At 44.5% G+C, this 7,254-nt stretch overlaps 1 long non-coding RNA gene across 1 annotated transcript; it reads right to left on the bottom strand.

Annotated features, from left to right (window-relative positions):
- Positions 1-636: 636 nt before the first annotated feature.
- On the bottom strand, positions 637-4,775 carry LOC122465309. Its single transcript, XR_006290053.1, has 3 exons — positions 4,172-4,775; positions 2,178-2,294; positions 637-1,043 (listed from the first exon to the last, which is right to left on the bottom strand). It is a non-coding gene; the product is annotated as an uncharacterized LOC122465309 (long non-coding RNA).
- Positions 4,776-7,254: the final 2,479 nt, after the last annotated feature.

Here is a 7,254-nt window from a genome sequence, read left to right on the forward strand (position 1 = left end):
TCAGCATGTCTTAAGTCAGCTGGATCCTGAAAGGCCCTGCACTCACAAGGTCTATGTGCCAGTGCTGTAGAAAGTGTGTATTTTTTCCTGCTGCACAAGGTAAGAGATGGCGAGGCAGTAGGAAGCCCATGTAGAGGCACGTACACCCCTTTGCACATCCCAGATAAGCCACTATGGCACTCTTGGGTCCACCATGCAGAGTGTGGAGAAAGTTTTGCATTGAAGTTTTTCAATGTAAAATCGGGTTTTTAACAAAATGAGCATTTTTTGTGGAAAGTGTACCCATTCCTTGAACATTTTCCAGCTTTTGACAACAAGTAGAAATTTTCTGTTGAAATTTTGATATCCCCCCCCTTTGTCACAATTATCTATGGGACTATCCCTCCCCGCCCCCACCAACACAGTTCTAGTGCAGAAGCATTATTGGGAACACATCCAGTGCATTCACACAGGAAAAAAAAATGTATTTTGTGGGCAGGAAGGAGCACCCATGGCCTCGCTCAGAACCAATGCTGTATAGAGGCAGTGGTGCTCAGTCACCATGGGCAGGTTCGCATGCCCTGTGTCCTAATAGGCATTTAAAGAGCCCTTTCTTAACACCCACTATCAGATCATATTCTGTACCTTGGAATGAAATAGTTTAACTGCCTTTTCTTCATTTCTGAGGAATTAGCCCCACATCATGCATTTAGCCATTTAGATTTAATCTGGAGAAGAGAGTGTGGACAAATAATTCCATTAATTTATAATGGGTTAATCAATTTCCCCCCCTCAAAAGTGGAAGCGTCCATATGCTGTACTGCCAGATATTCAAACTTCACCTGGCTTCCATCAGTACACAGACCAGTACTATCGCTTGTGCATTTCTTTGGTTGAAGTTCTTATGGTTTTCCACTCTTGTAGCATAGCCAGGAGGGGGCATGGGGATTTCCGAACCACTGAAATCCCTTTCTGACCTTTCCAAGCACAGGTTGGTCTTTAAAAACATGATAGCACAGGTCCATGGATTCCAGCTGTGCAGAACTTTCTTCCAGTATCTTTGGCTGTGTGGAAGTGAAATGTGTACTTGTTCACAGAGAAAAGGAGCAGGGTACAGATGTACTGGAGACAGACCATAAGATTCTTACATTAGGGGTCCAAACCTGGAAACACTTCCAGGTGTAATGTTTATTACTATGAGAAGTCCCATTAATTTCAGTAGGACTGTTCATGATAGTAAGTACTATACCCACTAGTGAGGGTCTGCAAGATTGGCCCCTATTGAAAATTTGGATCTTCGTTTTTTTCCCCCCCGAGGAAAAACCATGTATGTTATTAGTGAGAAATTACTTCTGGATTCCTGTCTACCACTTTTTCTTCCCAGTCAGTAAATTAAAAATTGTGTAATAAATATAAATATAAAGCTCAAGAGAGGAAACACACCCTTATAAACTATGTTTGCTTTGGTGAGATGCTGCTACTGCATTCCCTCCTTAGATGTCCTGTTAAATACAGATCGCACTGTACTTTTCCCCAGCCTATCTTACTCTTTGCTACAAATCACTCCAGTATTTACCAATGTAAGACTGAAGTAAAAGCAAGAAGGTAATATGTCAGTATTTTGAAAGAAAGAGGAGGCAACATTAGTTCCTCTCTCACGCGGGCATATACACACGAAAATCTCCTAGAATTGCCAAGTGTATGATTAGTAAAAGTATGAACATTTAAAAATGAAGACTATTTTATTTATATTGCATCTCTACCACCTGGTTCTCTGCCTATCAATACATCGTTTAAACTTAGAGCAATTGCCCTAGAAACCTCAGATGCAATGTGCACAGGGTGTGTTAAGGGGTAAGATGCAACAGGAGTCTCACTCCTCTAAATTTCCCAGAAGATCAGCAATGCATTTTTTGGAAACATATTTGGATCTTAGAGGGGCTATTGCAATACATTTAAATAAATAATAAAATATTACATTTGACAGTTAGGCTAAGAAGATTCTCAGTCCTTATGAATCCTTGAGTAATTTTAAATCTAGACTTGTTTAGTTTCTTTATTTTAACTTTTATTTTGGCTGCAGACTGTAATTTTTAAATACCTCTACTGGTTTTATAATTAATGTAGGCCTATATATAGGAAGGTATGTGTATATATAGATATAGATAGAAGGTAAATATATAAAAATATACACCTACCATACAAAGGCAACAAATAATTTTTCATTTTCTAAAGAGCTTAGTCCTCTAAGCAATAGCACCAGGTTCTTTTAACAGCCAGTGAAAGCAAGCAGGACTCCTGTGTGAGCATGGGGTCTGGGGAAGACAACAGGGAGGGAAATACACTGTAACAGGTTGTAGCAAATCCAGCACTCACCGCCTTGGTGCCTCCTGCTGGTCATCTGGGAATTAGCTCGGTTCCAGCACTTGGAGCACCCCCTGCTGGCCAGTGTCTCTCCTGCCTCAGGCCCCCATGTCACCCCTGGACCCTGGTGCCCCTTACCTTGGGGTTCTGTCCCACGGCAGTGCCCCCACACTTTGGGTCTCTCTTCCCAGGGAACCCCGTCCCCTAAGTCCACCTTGCCTCAGTGGCTACTGCCAGTCATCATCTAGCCCCCTTTCTCTGGGGCAAACTGCAGTCTGTAATGGCCACTCATCGTTGGCAAGGGGGCTGGACCAGCTGTCTCTGCCTATCCCCAGGCTGCACTCTCTGCAGCCCCAGTACCTCCTTAGGCCTTTATCAAGGCCTCAGCCTGGGGAGTTGCCAGGCCCGGAGCTCCCCAGCTCCTTTTGCCCTTCCTCTGCTCTGCTCCCAGGCACCTAGGTCCTTCACACACCAAAGCTAGAAAGAGACTGCCTGCCTTCTACCCCGGCATCTCTTTTATAGGGCTCAGCCTGCCCCTGACTGGCTGCCTCCCAGCCTCTTCTTATTGGCTCTCAGCCCCAGTCCTCTTCAAGGGCTGGCCTTTAACCCTTTCAGGGCTGGAGCGGGGTGACCGCCCCACTACACAAGTGAAAATCTGAGTCCACTTTTGGCATGAGGCTTGGGTGAGGCCCCCAGTACTGCTGCATATGTGGAGTGGCTGGCAAAGCACTGAGCTTGCTAATCCTCCTGGTGAGGTAGCGTCTTGCAGACTGTGATAAGGAGACTGTGATAAGGAGACTGGTGAAACTGGGACTGAGAGGAGGAGGGAAGAGACACTGTGGCTGGAAGGTGGAGTGGGGGAAAAAACAGACTGGATGGTCAAGGCGACACTAGGAGCCGTGGTGTGGGGCAGACTGGGACTGGTAGCTGATGATGGGAACTGGGCATTGGAAGCCAGCTGGCTTGGAAGTGAGAATATGGAGATTAAATGAAGAAGTGGACAAAGAGATTAGGATTAGGAACCAGTAGTAAAGGAATGGGACCGTTGGGGATAGAAACAAATCTGACAAGGAGCTGGGGTGCAAAGGTAGAATTGGAACTGGCTGGACAGACTGGGACAAGTAGCCAGGGAAGAGACATGGGGGGTGGGGGAAGGAGGGGAGAAGAGAGACTGAGATTGGATGAGGAGTTTAAGGAGGGAGACCAGAGAAGGAGGCTTGGATGCAGTGGAAGGGAGTGGTTGGATTAGAAGCCAGGAGTAGGGATCCGAGACTGGCTGAGCAAGGAGACTGAGACTGGATTTGGGGAGGGGGAGATTGGGAATCAGAGTGGCACAGCAAGGAGAAGGGCACTGGGACAAGGAACCAGCAGTGGGAAAGAGACAGGACTGACGCAGGGAGAGGTTGGAGGGTATGCAGGAAAAGGGGTTATTATGCTTGGGGTAAGTAGGCAGAAAAGTCTGCACCCTCTAGAGAACACTTCCCTCCAGAGCCTGGACTGGAAGCCAAGTTTCCTCTTGTCTCAATATTCCTATGCTATCTGTGAAACCTACTGATGCTTGTCCACACAAATGATGACAACCTACTATGTCTGTCAGTTATTCTGTTAACTCAAGTCACACAGGTCTGCTCTGCAGATCTAAAGGGTCTAACCCTGCTGATTAACTGATCGTATTGGGTGTCAGTATGATGCCACTCAATGGAGTTTCTGTTTTTCAGTTTGCCTTAGTAAAAACCTAGGAGATCACACATAAAAATCTAAGTTAAAAGGACATTATTATGTTGCAATGTAACACACTCAAAAGATCACTGTAACAGGGAATACTCACCTCTTGAGCACCTCCTGCGTCTGATACTGCAGGCCTTGTCCTGCTGCTGGCACTGTGTGGGGAGTCTTCGGTGGTGCAGCCCTCTGGCCAAATCACACAGTCAAAATGAATGAATTTCTTCCAGGGTAGCAAGAGTTCCACAAACTACCAGGGTCTTCAGCCCCATCTCTGGGCTCTTTAAATTCTGCCCTTTGCTCAGGCTTCTAAAAGGAACCTTTTCCCCGGCTTGAGGATTAGCCCACTTAATCAGTGGAACCCAGGCCTGGCCACTACTTCAGGTTCCAACCCAAGCACCATATAAACAGCAGACATGTACTGCTTCCTTTAATTCTTTCAGTTAGCTGCTGCTACCTTCCCTGGGCCTCTTCCTCTAGTCCCTTTACCTCCAGTCATTACCTTAGGGTTAGCAGCAGGTTTAGCAAACACATAGGGTTGCTAATCCTCCAGGATTGTCCTGGAGTCTCCAGGAATTAAATATTATTTTTTAATTAAAGATTATGTCTTGTGATGAAACCTCCAGGAATCTATCCAACCAAAACTGGCATCCCTACAAACATAGCTCATTGAATTCCCTTCGAGCAGAACAGAGCAGATTAACTTTCCTTACCCCTAGTCCTAGCCAGGAACTGACCTGCTAACGCCCCGCAGCTCCTTTTAGTTGAGCCTGCTGGGCTCTGATTGGCTGCTTCCCTGAGGCTGTTCTAGGTAGGCCTGGAGGACCAAACTTTGCTACTTCTTCCTGGGGTGGGATATAGTAGCACCTCAGGGCCACCAGCAGGGGGCCTTGAAAGGCTAAGTATACTCCATCACAATCACATACTATTTTTTCCCACAGGATCTCTGCCTCATTCAGTGCACAGATGGTCCTGTTCCGGGAATGAAAGAAGGTTGTGTTATAAAGGAGGATGTCGCCTGTAGGATGCCAGCCTCCTTTGTGGAAAAAATTAGAAGGTGTATAGTAAATGCAGAAGGGGATTGCATAAAGAACAAGGATGGTCTCATCATTAAGGCAATTGTATGTTGCCCTGAAGGATTGGATTCAATCCATGCCTCTGCCACACAGGGTTCCTAAGTGATTCTGGGCAAGTAACTTAAACTAAACCTTTCATGGGAGGCTAACACTTCAATCTCCCTGGTCACTTGATTACAGACCTAAAAGTCTCAATACTACAACAAAAAAACTTCACAAAACAGACTCCAATGAGAAACTGCTGAATTGGAATTAATTTGCAAACTGGACGCCATTAAATTAGGCTTGAATAAAGACTGGGAGTGGATGGGTCATTACACAAAGTAAAACTATTTCCCCCATGTTTATGTTCCCCCCTACTGTATCTCACACATTCTTGTCAACTGTTGGAAACAGGCCCTCCTGATTATCACTACAAAAGGTTTTTTTTCTTCTGCTGATAATAGCCCACCTTAACTGATCACTCTTGTTATAGTGTGTACGGCAACACCCATTTTTTCATATTCTCTGTGTATATATATATATCTTCTTACTGTATTTTCCACTGCATGCATCCGATGAAGTGGGTTTTAGCTCACGAAAGCCTATGCTCAAATAAATTTGTTAGTCTCTAAGGTGCCACAAGTACTCCTCGTTCTTTTTGCTGGTACGGACTAACACAGCTAACACTCTGAAACCTACTAATTGTGTGTTCTTCATTTTCTGGGTGCTCAACTTGTGACCTTAGGGCCTAACTTGCAGAAGGGCTGAGCACTCACAACTGCAACTGAAGCCAATGGGAGCTGTGCCTGAACATATGAAGGGCTATACAATGCTGAGTATTCTGAAAAATCAGATCCTAGATGTCTGAAAATGAGCACCCAAAATTAGGTAAATAGTTTTGACCTTCATCTCTCTGTGCCTCAGCACACCATCTGCAAAATGACCTCAAAAGGCATCTCCTGCTCCTAATGAAATTCTAATTGCTTGTTTAATGCTAAGGAGAAAGTGTTTCTTCCTGCACTTCATTACTATTGTTACATGACTGTGCATACTGACTTTCTATAGCTTTTCCTTCATAAGTCAAACAATGGCTGCCTACAGCTCCAAAATTTCAGTTGCTGAAAGTACAATTGTGCAATGACTGTAGTCTTGGCTGGCCTCTGCTTTTATTGCTGCTGTTCTGCTGCTGGCTTATGATTCTTTCTGCTGGGAGGGCTGGCCCTTACTTCTCTCTTCTGTTGCAGTTGGGCTTGCTATGATCATGTTCCCTGCAGTGCTTTCCCTCCATGCTGTTCCATCACAGACTCTGATGCCTGAGGGTGATCCTTAAATTCTAAATCCTCCATTCTACAGAACCTTAAGGCACACTCTGCTGTTGTAAGTACCAAATTGTAGAGTGATGTTGCATGTAGGTTTATATGTACTCCTAAATCTTGGGACTTCAACTGATTTGTCATAAACACAGTGGACACCTGGGGTAACCATTGCTTAGCCTGGTGCAAAGTAAAAGCTGATTTCTTTTACAATCTGGTACTTTTTAACCGCTCAACAATGGGCCTCTCATTGGCTCTCCTTAGATTTTATAACTCTTCGTTTTGTTCTGGATCAAGATGTAAAACCTAATAGCTAGTCGCCTCTTCACATCTAGCTCATCTACCAGCAACAGACTGTTCATCTTTATCACTTTATCATTCTTTGAAAATCCCTATTTGAGCATATACAAATGTACATAGTTAGCTTATAGCAGTGGTCTTGTCAAACACTGACTTTTTAAAGGCAATGCACAGTTTACAATAGTTCTTTTCCTTTCTAATTGTAGGCCGCTCCTACTCTGTCCCCCTCTAGTGGTGGCTATGTCAGCTAGAGCTTGATGGGCCTGCTACAGCTTCAGCTGATAAAAAGATGTCTTTTAGCTCAGGAAATAGAGACTTATGCATTAATACCAAGGGGTCCCAGGTTTGATTCCCACGGCTGACAACCCACCTGGCGCACTGGTGTCACAAAATGTGACAGAGTAACTGTTGGTAAATGAAGATGTTTTTTAACAGCAACCATTATAAATGTCTAAACATGGCCACAGGGATAAGGCTTATATTTGCCATTAACTTTTCCATATTTACAAGATCATGTT

Source organism: Chelonia mydas, chromosome 3 (genome assembly GCF_015237465.2).
Source record: "Chelonia mydas isolate rCheMyd1 chromosome 3, rCheMyd1.pri.v2, whole genome shotgun sequence".
In the NCBI taxonomy this organism is placed as follows: domain Eukaryota; kingdom Metazoa; phylum Chordata; order Testudines; family Cheloniidae; genus Chelonia; species Chelonia mydas.